Source organism: Ziziphus jujuba, chromosome 11 (genome assembly GCF_031755915.1).
Source record: "Ziziphus jujuba cultivar Dongzao chromosome 11, ASM3175591v1".
NCBI lineage: Eukaryota > Viridiplantae > Streptophyta > Magnoliopsida > Rosales > Rhamnaceae > Ziziphus > Ziziphus jujuba.
Genome location: NC_083389.1, coordinates 20,121,551 through 20,137,549, shown reverse-complemented (window position 1 = coordinate 20,137,549; position 15,999 = coordinate 20,121,551).

The following is a 15,999-nucleotide window of genomic DNA, read 5'->3' as shown; positions in this document are numbered from 1 at the left end:
ACTTTAAAAATCCATAAACATTGAATCGAAAAAAATCAAAATAATAAACAATTTCGACACTTCTATCCACTTTTTGTACTTTAATTAACAGGCCTGTCTTTAGAGTAAAGCCACCAAGACCATTGCCTTAGGACCCCAAATTATTATGGACCCTAGTTTTATAATATATATATATATATATATATATGTAAAACCAAGGTTTTCAATTAAACCTAATGATTATTACAAGTATTTTAAAATAAAGAAATGAAAGTAATAATATATATGCAAGTTTTTTAATATTAATTTATTTTTTGATTTTTTTAATAAGATTAGTATTTATATGAGTTGATGAAATAAATTTATAGATGATAAATTGATGGATTAATTTCAACAAATCTTGAAAAAATAAAATTGCAATAAATACTTTAATGGTTTGACCAACCTAATTTGTTGGCAAATAATTGTTAATTACTTTAATGCATTTTTCAGTTTTTCCTTTAATAATTAAGAATATATATTTTCATACCAATTTGTTTTTTTTTTATGTAACATAACAAATACTTCTAAAAATTAAAAGAAAAAAACCTTCATCATATTAAAAAAAACATTATATTCACAATAAATTGAGAATTTAATATATTGCATCATAGTTTTTTTTTTTAATTTCTTAAAATTATAATTTTATTTTATATATTTTATAATATATTTAATGTATAATTATTTTTTTAATAAATAGACCCTATCTTTCTTTTTGGCCAAGGCCCAAATGTAAGCTTGAGCCGGCCCTACTCATTAAACAATTAAATTATTAAATAAAAAAATCAATATATTTTTTTAAACATTAAAAAATCAATAAAAAAATTTCTTCCAGATTCTTCCTCTTCTTCTTTCCCCTACCCGATCTCTTTCAGTCTTTCCCTTCTTACTACCCGGCCGGCCGTTCTCTGAAGCCTAGACTTCCTCTTTTCTCTTTCCCTTTCCCTTCCCTGCTCTCTTTTTCTTCTCTCTGGGCGCTGGCAGATCGTAGGAAGAAGCAGATCGCAGGTATTCTTCTTCTTCTTCTTATTCTTCTTCTGCTTCTTGAGACAGAGCCAGCCGATATTTCCATCCAAGATCTCCACCGACAACCGGCTTTTCCTCTGTGTTTCCACCATTGTCCATCAAAAATCCGACACTCCCATCGATTTTGGACGACTCCGCCGACATTTGTCGACTCCGACGATATTTCTCCGGCATCCCTGACAGAAACTTCTTCCACCCCCCTATCGGTGTCGCCGGTGTCCGACACATGACATTGTCGCCGATATTTCCACTGTGCCGATTTTTGCTTCACTGAACACAAGCATACTCTTTGTTTCTACTTTCTGCAGACTCTTCTTTGGTAGAGACACAACAACACTATCCATAGATTTATTTGATTCTAAAGCAAGTGGCTTAGCATGATTTGTTGCACGGATCATATCAAACAATCCATCCTCAGTAAGAAAAGTCGTACTACATAAAGTCATTAAACAAGATATAAATACTCGAAAATAAAAATATGGAAATGCATCTCATAGGTGTTGATCCAAGGTAACATACCCAAGCTCTTTAGCTTTAGAGGGTTTCCTCCCGCCAATATCTTCATCACATAGGAGATAATTTTGCAAATGGACGATGTTAATCACAAATAGGTAGTTTTACATAAACCCAAGCAAATTCAAGAAGAAGTATGAAGTGATTGTTTTCTTGATGACGGATCCAGTAACACGACCACCATGGCGCTTAATCAAGTCTTCCACTTCTTCCCTTTCCAAACTGTCAACATGGGGAAAGTTCAAAATACATTTAGATGTTAAAATATATCAAATCAAAATTTAAGCTATAAAAAATATCGATGGCCAAAATATTAATTACAGTTCAATCAACATTTTTATCCAAAGCATGCATCTGAAATTTCAATTCTATTTTAGAGATATCAAGCATCATAATTTCCAAAAAGGTATGATAAGTGATAAATATATTGAAACAACAACAAATGAATCTAACAGGTATAGAAGATGTAAACAAAACAGAACTCATCTTAGACCACTCAAACAAACATCTAAAATCTAGCGATCAGAGACAAAGTATTTTACTCATCTCTGTATAAATAACCTTGAGGAAGCTATACAAATATTACAGGAATTGCTTGTCAAGCGTACAACTGATTACAAAAGTCAAATCAGCTAAACAATCTAAACCACCTTCAGGAACTTCCTAAGGCAAGCAAAACAAAATTTGAAGTATAACATAAAGAATAGAGCAATCATTTCACTTAATGAATAAAGAATTTCAGTTGTGTTTAACCTTTTGTCCTTTGTGTGGATGATCTTTCCTTTCTCCAAAATTGATAAACCCACCCTGCCGAGCACCTCTGCCTCTTCCGCCAGCTAGAGCTGTAGGGGCACCTCTTCCACCATGACCTTTTCTAGTAGACTTAAGAGGAGCCTCCTTGTCTTTTACATCATCTTCATCACTTTCAGCAACGTTCAGAGGTTTCTTTACAACTCCCCTGCCTGATCGACCTCTTCCACCATGACCTCTTCTGGCTGACTTAAGTGGAGTTTCCTTATCTTCCACATCACCTTTGTCACTTTCATCAACAACCAGACGATTTTGTACAATTCCCCTGCCTGATCCACTTTTCAATTTCTTTTTAAGGAGAATCATTTGAGCTCTTAGAATTAGGCAAGATGAAATCATCATCACTATCACTTTCAGCTTTGTGAATTTTTTTTGCAGGCAAGGGTTTTTCTGATTCCTCAACATCCTTTTGATTCTTTCTTTTTTATGGAACCTCCACTAGTTCTTCTTCTTTAGCTTGTCTTTAGAAAAATACTTGCTAGTTTTCCTTCTGCCAGAATTTTCTTGGCTTGCTTGCACCTAATGACTTAAATACAATTAAAAAAAAAATTAACAAATGTGAAATTCATAAATCTCTCCTAATATATATATATATATATATATATATATATTTTTCCAATAATTTCCCAATTCTGGTATTCTTGTTTGAGATTAACTCAATTATGAATGGACACTTAGGTGATTCCAAATAGTTTATGCTATCCACTAATTGAACCGGTGATCCTACTAAAACTTTCCACCAAGTTTCAATATTTAGGTTATCACCCACCTAATTTATGTCATGTTTGGCTCCTAGTAAAAAGATAATAATAACAACAAGTTTTCTATCTCATCAGTTGTGAAACCAAGAAATCTAATTTTTCAGTGAAATTTTTAGCAGTTCAACCTTCATTGGGACTGAAATGTGGAAAGGTAATTTCTTTCCATTCCATTGTTTTCTTAAAAAACCAAAAAGATAGTTCTATTAATTTTAGGAGAATGTAGACAATGGCAATAACCATTTGTCGAGATTCATCATACCAAATTAAAAAGATGAAGCAATAACAAAGTTACAAGTTTATTTCAAAACCCAGATACTAAAATCCTACTGAAATTTACAAGAAAATGTAGAAAAAACCCTTCTTGACCATTAAAAGATACTAAACCCACAATAAGACTCACCAGCTTTTTAGCCTAAGAAGTTTTCTTCGCTACAGGTGTCATAAGTGGTTGTGCAGGTTTCGCTAGCTTAGAATCCATGCTACCCTTTGTCATGGGACTTCATAAACCACTTCTGAATATCTGACTGTGACTTTTATACCCAAAAATAAAAATAAAAAAGAAAAAAAAAGACACCAAAAAAAAATTTTACAAAGATTTTCAAAGCCAACCTTTGAAGAAAGAAATACTATAAAATAAGAACAAACAAATTTCAACCTAAAAAAAAAAAAAAGAATGTAAGAATTTAAACCTAAACTCACCATTTTGGAATTCAAATTCGAACGGGAAAAATTTGAAACTCTATCGGGTTAGTTTTGCATTTAGAAAACACATAATCTAGAAATTGAGGCATGCAAAGTAGAACCATCAAGGTTTTTAAAAAACCAAAAAAAAAAAAAAAAGTAAGTATTTTTAACCTTGAGTTAAAAAGAGAGAAGCAATGCAAGTTAGGGTTTTTCTCATACCTTTCAATGTAGAATCATTATAAACTCTACCTGAATTAGGATTGGACTATTATGAAAGAACTATTGACAATCTAATTCCTTATCATGCTCTTAAAATTTCTATTTCTAAATACCATTCATTATTGTTTTAGACCCAAATAAAAATATAATTATGAAAAATTGATGCTTTCGTATTTGTATGTTTATACGAACTAATTGGTTTTAGGTGCACCATATAAGATCGGTGTTCCTGATATATATATATATATATATATATATAATCGATTTCAGCATGCAGGCTATATATATATAGTCATCCTTTAAGTGTTGTAGTAAGCGAATATGGACCGGTATTTTGTAGTAATGAAATTAGCCACCCTCTCCATAACTAAATGGTAACAAGTTTAATTTAGCCATCCTATGGGAATGAAGGTGGGTGAGGATTGGAAAATATTCTATAGTTTTGGCATCAGCTACCCCCTCTAGCTGTAAGATGATAGGCTGTTTAGCACTTGCACTTTTAGGATACTAGAGGACCACGTGCATGTTTTCTTTCACCCATCCCCACTTTAACAAGTAGTGTTGAGTCATTAAACATCACTTGGCAATAGTGGTATATCGTATGGTGCATCAAGTATCTTTCCATTTGTATTATATGTTAAATGTACCATACAATACCATGGTAATGATCCGATTAAGTCTACGTGCAGTTTAATATCATATTTATGCTACCTACAAGACCAACGGATTAGATGGTCACTGTAGGCAATCACCCCTGATTGTGCTGGTAGTAGTAGGCATACAAGTACTTACATATGTTGATTATGCCTTAGGGTGGTCAATACTATAAGACTGTACACTGGTATTAGTATAGTACATCTTGTATATTTCTATTACAAGTATGCCATTTGAATAATATATTTATCATTTTTAATATTATTACTCTTGATGTTATTCATGTTATTTGATTTTAATTTAGTATATATTTATTTTTAAATTCTATTACTCTTATTATTATTATTATTATTGTCATCATCAATTGCACAATTGTTATATTTGTCCAAATTGATGATTTTATGGATTTGGAAGTACATGTGTAATTTTATAAAAGTAGTGGGAAAGTACACACAATACCGATAATAAAACTCCGAGTTAGCCTTCGGGTAGATATTTATGCTTTCTGGCATGTGTATCGGCCTATGGGCATGTTGTTAAGAAACTTTGAGGGATTGTACACGTAGTTACATTTTGATATGTATAAAAATATGTAATTACGTTAGTTCTAGATAGTGATTGTTACTAGAACACTAGATAAGCCATGATCCCATGGAAAACCCTACCAAACAGTCCAACAGAAAATCCGGCAGCGTTTCTCCTAAGGTTAAGCATGCCCCCAAAATTTCCTACACAAAAAACACACTCCTATATAATACCACCTTATTCCTCCTGCATTATTCCTTCTACCTTACCATAAGATTTTCCACAATAGGCAACACTTAATAATAAAGCATAAGAATATATATACTAGAAATTATTTAATAAACAAAAAATACATTTAAATATTTATGTTCTCCCACATTGCCCACTTAGTACAGTACTACATTTCTTTATCGCTTTACGAACATACCAAATGCTTAAATGTAGACAAAAGAGTGATAAAACAACAATAACAAAAATAATATTAAGAATAATAGAAGTACTACTTGTCCGATGGCTACTACAGTCGTCCGAAGGCTACTATACTTGCCTGAAGGCTATCATACTTGCTCAAAGGCTACCGTATAATAATAATAATGATGATGATAATAATAATAATAATACATGATAATAAAAATAAAAATAATCATAATAAATAATAGTAAGTACAATAATAATTTGCAATAATTATAATAATAATAATAATAATAATAATAATAGGAATAAAGACAAATAATAATGATAATAATAATAATAACAATAATAAAACTAGTAAAAAAATAAATAAAATAACAACATTAATAATCACAATAGTTAATAATAACAACTACGATAATAATTAACAACAAAGTCAATGATAAATAATAATAATAATAAAAATAGTAATAATAATAGTAGTGGTAATAATAATAATAATAACAACAATGATAAATAGTAATAATCATAAAAATTAATAATAATAAGTCATTAACAATAGATAATAATAATAATAACAAAAACAAAAACAACAACAACAAATAAGACTAATAATAGAAAATCAAAATCATGAGTATATAAAATAAAATAAAATAAAGTAAAATAAAATTTAAAAATTTTAAATTTATAGATATATTATGAAATATGCACACTCATAGCGAAGGTATGTACAGTACCATATAACATGCTAATATGTGATCCCATGGCATCAGCTTTTACAAGTATACTACTGCCAATACGATCCGAGATGATTGCCTATATTGGCCATCTGACCACTTGGATTCATAGGCAACAGAGTTACGAACTAAGCTATTCATATGCTGAATCGAATTGTTGCCCTCGTACAGTGTGGCATGTACAAACATAACATAATGTATATACACGTATATATAAAAAAGATACTATATACCATACAATATATCAGTGCTGCCAGATAGTATCAGGAGTCCTGAGCACTACCTAGCGAGGAGCTTAAAGAGAGAAACATGCAATCGATTACCTTAGCATTCTGCATCGCGGATTATTAATAACTAGTCATGGCTAAAACAATCACCCTTCGACCGAAGGGAGGGTGACTGATGCTCACTGTACACTATACCTGCCATATCTCGAGCCCATAACTCCCACAAGATTGCCATACAAATATGCATGCTAATCTATAATGACAATTATCCTATAGCTAGGGGGAGACGACTAGTGTTCACTCTGCAATATACTTGTCTACCCTCTCACCACAGTTTACAAAGGACGACCATATACATAACTTGCATGCTAATCCATAACATAATAAACAACCATGCTACGGCTAAGGAGGGTGGCAACTGATGTTCACTGTACAGATATGCTTGTCAATCCTCAGATCCAAGGCATGCACAGGATAGTCATAAAATAATAAACAACCATCCTGTGGCCAAGGAAAAGGGTGGCTGATGCTCTTTATGCAAATATATTTGTCAACCCTCAAATCCATGGCTTCCAAAGGATAGCTATAATAAACAACCATCCACAGGATAGAGATAACCATTACTGTATAATGCATATAAATGCTAAAAAATTTTACAATATTATAAATACTAAAATTGATAAAATACACCCGGGTTTTTATACTTTTACTAAGCCCATAAAATTTTATATTTTTCTTTAAACAATCATATAAATCCAACAATTTTATAAAATTAATTATTACCAAAATAATTTCAATTCAACAATTATCCCAATAACAAATATATTTTATACAGTAAAAATTATTATTCTTAAATTCTTAAAATTGATTTATACAAATTATATTAAATCACATAAAATTTACTTATAACATAATTTCACACAAATATATTTTATTATGCAAAATAAATATAACAGTAAAATTTAATAACGCTTTTAACAACAAATAATCATAAATAATTTCTCCAAAACCATATGATAAATTTTATATAACAGATATATTTTAAATCATATAAAAGAGCACAATAAGGTTAACAACAATTCTTTTAATTTTAGAAAATACATAATATTTTTCGAAATTCTAAACAACCCAAAAACAAAATATATATATATATATATATATATATATATATATATATATGTATACACATCTTTATATATGCAAATACATATATTCGTCTACATACATAACAAAATCCTTTTAACAAGTATACAAATGCTCATATACATATTTATAAATATATATATATGGATATACAATAATGCACATTCATATATACTCAGATATATATATATATATACATAATCACATATATCCACACACATACATAGATAATCATGTATATAAACAATTCATTTAATAAGCATATACATATATATATATATTCATATACTCAAAGATATATATATATATATATATATATAATCATCTACACCCATGCCAAAGGATTCCCCACATATACCTACGCATGTACATAACAAGAATACGCATTACAAACATACATGCACATACTTATACATAATAAGTGCATACATATGCAATTCAACAAAATTATTACATTTGGCTCAACGCCACCAGCGTTGGCCAAAAAATAGCCAAAAAGTTTCAACCAAACTTCCCTCCACTATATCTCACAAACCATTTGGAATTTGGACGAATAGAGATTATTTTTGAAATCAGGGGGTCGAAAACTAAGAGAACAAGCCAAGCTCACAATCGAAAACCATCGGAAAATCAATGAATGAGAGGTTGCCAACCGTCAACTTTAGGACAGCCGATTCCGAGGTGTCCATTGGGCAAATGGCCAAAAACTCAGCCACTAGCGTCACCTAGCTGTGGGCTCTCATGCCGTTTGGTGGCTGGAACATAGCCAATCGGCCAATCAATGGAGAAAGAGGAAGAGAGAGAGAGAGATAATAAAGAGAGAGAGAGAGAGAGAGAGAGAGAGAGAGAGAGAGAGGCTTTTTTGCCCTTGAAAGCCACAGAGAAGGAGGGGAGAAAGAAAAGAAAAGAAAAAGAAAAATAATAAATCAATAATAAATAAGAATATAATATTTTATTAAGGATGACATGTGGTACTTTTTTGACATGACACATGGCACATCCCAATTGGTAACACGTGACATAAATCAGAAACTCCTTTAAATATTCTATTACCCGATAAAATTAATCCCGGGAAAGATAAGTATAACTTTACAGACCCGTAATTTTTAAACCATAGATCCAAATTATGCGTGCTGCCGGTCTACGAATTCATATCGACAAGCACTATCACATAATATATAAGTCAACATCAAAACTTATATAGATAAAAAGTCAACTCTAAGCTCATCTCGAATCACATCTTTTTTTAATTATAACTTTCTATTCTTAGCTTCGATTTTGGCATACTGCTAGTCTACAAACTCGTATTGATGAATATTTTGTCATAGTACCTCGATCAATACAAAATTCCTCCACAATAAAAACTCAACCATGGAACCTACTTGTTCAACCTCGATCAACCTTGGTTAAACCTAGTCAAAAATTCAAACTTAGGGCATTTTCTCTAGTGATATTATCGGAAATATTATTACGATTATTATTATGGTTGTATCCATTATTACTAAATATAGTATAACCCTAAGATGGTCTATATTATTAATGTTATTATCTTTTATTTATATGTATGTGTTGAAATATTTATGCAATGCTATAAGTTTGTGTAGTTGACATAAGTGAAAGGCATGGTGGCTATTAGTATGTATAGAAATGTATTTTCTATGAGGGTTAAATTTGGGGAAGTTACTTTAAAAAGGAGGTACTACCAAATTTTCTATAGAATATCCAGTGGGATCTCTCCTAGAATTTCCCCTAGGGAACTTTGGAGAGTCTTTCTTTTCTAGCTTTAAAATAAAATAAGTAAAAATAAAAATGCCTGTAAACATTTCATCTTTACACAAATAAAAGAGGAATGCTTTTATTAATAAGGCAAGATATAGCAATTATGAGAGTTGGCCACATAACAAGAAATGTCAATACAATGATATAAAAAAGTTCTCAAATAAATGCAACATTAAACTTAAGAATTTATTTTGAAAGAAAATTTATAATGAAAACTCAATATAACACCAACTTATGAACTTGAAACTGCTTAGCAAACAACCAATTCATGTAGAAACCAAACACTACGTGGAGGAAAACATCAAAGTAGCAAAAATAAACAATGCCTCTTGGCTTGCCATTAAATTATGGAATCAGAGTTCCAACTTTAAGGCTTTTTACTATTCAAAACTTTGCACTTAAGGAAAGATAATGTAATTATTTAAAACCACTGTAAACACAATATTTTGTACAAAAATAATTGAGGACAAAATAAATCAATACGCTTAGCTAGGCAAAAACATTATCTAAAATTTTTAGAGCTTGAAATACAAGACCTAGGAAATGCATCAAACAATTACTAATCTTAAAACCTTACACAACATGGTTCTAGAGCAGGAGGAAAATGAACCATTTTCTTATTCAAATCCTTTTAAAATACTAAAATCTTTAATCAAACCCAAGAGCTCCATACTGAAAATCTCCTGAGGGAGTCTCAAGCTAACTCAAAGGTGTTTGGAACACAATATTTAAGAACTTTGGAACATTTCAAAAGAATTTTACCTATAGTGAAATTAACTAACTTAAAGTAAGGTTTTCAATAAATTTTAAACCAAGTGTCCTCTCAAAGTTAGAACTTAAAACATAAGTAATTTAATTCTTGAAATAAAACTAAACAAAAACATCAATACACATTTTTGTACCAACTTGGTCATAATAAAGAAACATTTCTTTACTCTGCTTCATGCATCATCACATATCAAAATTTAAAGAAAAGAAATTCACGCTTATTAAAATTTCTACAATAAAAGTGTAAAACAAATGGTGAGCATAGGAATAATGAATGCATAAAGGAATCTCAAGTGGAACTTTCCTTGCTCTCGGTGAGGAGCAATTTCTCACTTTCCTAAATTCCTGCTTTGGCAATTGTTTTCAAAATCTTGTATCTAACTCAACATGAAATTCAAAAAAGAAAAAATTCAAGGGAAGAAAAATAATGATAAATTTGAACATGAACTCAAGAGTTTTAAGTACAAGAAAACATTGGTATAAAATAATCTATCAAACTCGGTTGTACCTTTTTGGATTCCAACCCCAAATCAATGTCTCAAAACTATAAGATCATTACATGTATAGTAAGAATCAAGAGTTTACTAACATTTACCCAAACGATACTTAAAAATCGAACCTTAAATCAGAAGAGAATCGTAGAAAACTCAAGATCATCTTGGACGACTAGTGTAGATAGAGAAAGACTCTACCATAGAACTCAAATGTGGCTTTAAAAACTTCAAGAAAATTCACATGCAAGAAGGTTTAAACAAGGATCAAACATATTTAAGCTCTCAAAAGAAGTGTTAACAGAAATATTGTAAAGAAAAATAAAAAAGAAAAAAACTCATGGTAAGGCTTGTTGCTATATTCGGGTTCATCAAGCCTCACTTATACAAGTTCCTTTGCACAAAAATTGTTAGATCATGCAAGAATATCAACATGCAACAAGATCTAAATACTCTTACGCACCACATTCAAAACTTAAAACATAAATACATGAAAATATTTAACCAAAAACTACTAGATCAATCCATTGTTTAACCATGCCTCCAATATTATCCATCGTCTTTATTTTATATTATTATATTATTATTATTTACGTAGTAATTTGAATCACTCATTGGAATGATTAGCATTTCATGTTTTTAAGTCCATTCCCCTATGCCCAGGTTAATAGGCGTTGACCATCCAGGATTGTTCGTGCTAAATTCCAAGAAGTTTTTGTCTTTCATTTTTCTTCTTACCTTGTAATATTTCTTCCTATCCTTATGTTGTATTAAATTCTATACTTAATTGCAAATCCTATGACACTCTGTATACTATGTTGGATACTTATTTAATTAATATTATGCATATTCCCTATATTGTATTATTATGAAGTGTTGAAATTTGTAGAATTATTTGTAATAATATGGGAGGAATAGGGTGGTGCTTTTAGAAGCCTGTTTTCCATGTAGGGAATTTTATGGCATGTTCAACTCTTAGGAAAAATATTGTCGGATTTTCTATGGAAGGTCTGGTAGGTTTTCCTTGGGATCAGGGCTTCTAGGGTTCCAGTAAGAGATCTTGAATGTGTCCTGACACCAATGGTCAATTGGAGAGTTACAAAGAATGTATGTCCAAGGGTCCTACTATATAATTCAGTAAATAAGCAAGTATCATTAATGGCACAAATGAGCACTGTAAGTGAGTAATTGATTATGTCAAATCCATACAATGTTTATATGTTTAACAATACATATATATATACAGTAGTCAAGCCTTGGCAACATCTTCTTTTTGTCTATATTTTTAGCACTTAGCTTATATCAATTTCATGCTCTGCCTTGACACTATTTTCATCTTTTGTATAAACTTTTCAAAGTTTATTAAATTTTAGGAATTTATTTCACCTACTTTGTATATATCTTGGTGCATATATTTGTTACATAACCTGTATCTCACCAATCATCTGCTTTCATTAATACGAAGCTCACTCCCCCTTATGCCTCCAATAAATGTAAAAAAGAAAAAAGAAAAAATAAACATTTCTTATATCTAACACCTCCTACTTCACCTTTTGTTTTAGTTTCTGGATATGAGCTCCTTGCAAGCTGCTGTCCCAAATGCCCAGTTGTCTTCAAGCTTCCTTGGTGATGTATCTGAACCGTGGTTTCCCCAATGCGGTGGCATCTTATATTCCAACTGCTGGACAAGGTAGGAAAAGTGATGGTAATGCTTGAGCTATAAATTTTGCTAATTAAATGTCAATTTAAGCATGTAATTTGGATTCACTTGGTTAAAATTGTTGATTTGTTCCTTTTCTTTGCGATCGTGATATTTATCACAACCTTATAGGTGGCTTAGAAAACATGGCAGCACAAGTCCTGAGCTCCCAAATACCTTAAGTTTTTTTTCTATTCTAATTTTGGGTTCTCATCTCTTTTCACATTGTTAAATTTTGTTTTTCTTATGGATTAAATAGACTATTAAGAATTTTGGTCCCCATCAATTAGGATTTGGTATTGGTAACATAATTGAAAAGGAATAAAAAAAAAACTCGGTTAATTCACTAACCTGAAAAAGGTCAACTCACTAAACACAATGAAGATGCTTAGGATCTGTTCGACTATGTTTTCTATTTTTTGTTTTCAAAGTATAGAACAAAAACAGTTTTGTATTGTTTTATGAAAATAATGAGTGTTTGGCTAATTGTATTTGAAAACCATTTTCGGAAATCAAAAACGTACTTTTAAGGGAGGTGCATGCGATTTCGGGTTGTACAGGGCATATTGTCATTCTTACTCTCCTCTGTTAATGCTTAAGTGTCAGATGTAGTAAACCAACATAGTTTTAATTTTTTTGAAAACTATAAAAAACATCTTTTTATTATTTTTTGTTTTCTTTTTTATTTGTTCTCTGAAAATAGTTTTCTAAAAACTGATGGCCAAATAATGCATTTTTGTTTTGAAAACAATTTTCTATTTTTAAAAACAAAAAACAGTTTTTAAAGCAGATGGCTAAACAGGCCTTTAAGTCTAGAAAGCATTGAACTAATAAATTTCTCTAACTAAAGGAAATCAAATAATACACAAAAGTTAGTTTAACAAATGCATAAAAGAAAAACATATTCAACACCTTGCAAAAAGAAAAAAGAAAAAAATCCCATCGTTTATCACTTAATAGAAAACTTTAAAGCCTTAGCCTAAGCACCATAAAATTTCATAGTTGTTTAAGAAATTAATAGTTTTTGACAATTACAATTAAAAAGTATTAAAATGTAAATTTCCAAAATGAGACTGCTTAACCATTTTTAGACAAAAAACCCAGTTAAACCAAATTGGTATAAATTGAAAGATAAATGTTTAGATTGAGATATTTAAAATTTAAAGATTAAAAAAAACAACTCCAAACTAGAATATGATAAGAGCAATTAAACAAAATTTAATTTCTCTGCGGTGTAAATTTAATAAATAATATCATTGCGACAAAAAATAAATAAAAATTATTCATTATTTCAAAACCAAATATAGAAAATTTATTCTTAAAAGAATTAGAGCAATCCCAAAAAATTCTTAAAAATTAAAAAGTATCTTTTATATAATAAAGAATATCTTTAATCATAAAGAATAGAATTTTAAAAACTTATTCAATAATGCTTTTTATATCATAATTTTTATTTTTATTTTTTCAATGAACATTTTATTATATTTTTTTTTTGTCTTTTATTTTTAATAATAAATAGTAATTAAAATATATTAATATAATATAATAATTATGGAATTTGAAAAATATTAAATAATATTAATATAATATTAAATATACAAAATATTTTTGATTTTTTAAATTAATTCTAAAAAGTTAATTATAGAATGAGTTAGATCATATTTTTAAAAATTACCTCTTCAAAATAAAAAATATATAATGAAAATTAGCTCTTCAAAAAGAAAGAAAGAAAAAAAAAAAAAAAAAGCATATAATAGGAGAAGAGTTCCTTAAATACGCTCTTAAAAGCCTAGGCGGTTAAATAAAGAGATATTTGCACCGTTAGTCCTCAAAGTAAATTGCTTGTTGCATCGAGTCCCTGAACTTCTTTTCTAGCAAATTCGTCCCCAAACTCAAGGAAAGAGTGCACATTTGTTTCCTCCATCACTCCGTCTAGTTTCCACCCTTAAACGCATTCGTTTTGCACTTGAGTGTCAAGAAAAAGGGCAACCTCGTCTTTTCATTATCTTCTTCCACTTTCCAGAGATATGAGTGTGGCTTGCGTTGTAAGCATGGGTAAAGAGAGAAGCCATGGCTCTTAAGTGGAGAAAAAGTTGGGAGTGTAGGCTTGGTCCACCAGGTGAATATTGGTCGCTGAAAGATACGTCCAATAGTAATGGAGAAAGGGACGAGTCTCCTCTGTCTGGGCTATTTCTATTCACTTCTTCTGGATTTGTCTTTGGACTTCATTAGAGGGACTCTGCTTTAGCAGAGAGAACCCATATTTTTAACTTTTTTTTTTTTTTCTTTTTTCCCAGCTAACCACTTCTGATACTCTTGGTTTAATGAAGAAAACTCAAGTGGGTATTTCAAAATTAACATATTTTCCAACTTAAAGTTTGAAAGTTCTTTTTTTTTTTTTTTTTTTTTGTTTTGGTTAGATCTCGGAGAATAATAAATAAACTGAAGGGCCACTTTGTACTTCTAAAGCTTCAGAACCCTCATTTTACAGGGAAAGGAAAACAGTGGGAAAACAAACAAGGAAAAAAAAAAAAAAAAAGTTCACATGTATAGATGTCCAAGACTTCTGTGGTGGGATTCGGAAGAAATCACTTATAATGTTATTATAAGAAAGGTTATTGTTTTTTTTTTCTTTTTTTTTTTTTTTTTGGCAGGTTCAATTTTGTAATTATGTTAATTATTAAAATGTGGCTTTTGCTTCTCAGTAACATAGCCGTTGCTTGAGTGTCTATAAGAAATTATATTTGTCCATCTTGAAGTCTCACCTCGATGCTCTGTTTTAATGATTTTTTGTTATTTGCGGTTTTCTATCTGTGAGAGAGGACAGAGATGAGAGAGGGGATAAGCTTATAATGCTAATTACACAAAAGATTATTGATTTATTATTATTATATTTTTTTTTGGCAGGTTCAATTTGCTAATTATCTTAGTTGTATAAATGTGGCTTTTGCTTCTCATTAATAAAGCCATTGCTTAAGTGTCCGTAAGGAATTATATTTGATCATCTTGAAGCCTCACCAAGACGCTCTGCTCTAATGATTTTTGGGTATTTACGGTTTTCTTATCTCTGAGAGAGGACAGAGATGAGAGAAAAGGATTGCCCCTGATTTGACTCTCACGTGCATGACATGTGCGTTCTCACTGCTAAAAATATACTGAATAATGGAGGACCAACAGTGCACTGCTTTGCTTAGTTCGGGGACGAATTTGCTAATAAAAAGTAAAAAGAAAATTAGTGAATGGAAATCAATAATGCAAATATCCCTTAAATAAATAAAGTTATAATGATTTTCCATCTCAAAATAACTTAATTTCTTGAAAAAAATTAAAAATTAAAAATAATATGAAAGCTATAACCTTTTAAATGAGTGTTTTTTTTTTTTTCCTTTTTAAAAGATTGTGCAAACATTCCATTATTTGGTATTCAAAATTTGATAATTTTATCCAAAAAATACATGTAAATATATAAAGAAGCTTAAAAGATGATTAGATCTATAAGGGGAAAAATAAAACAAAAAGTATAAATCTAATTAT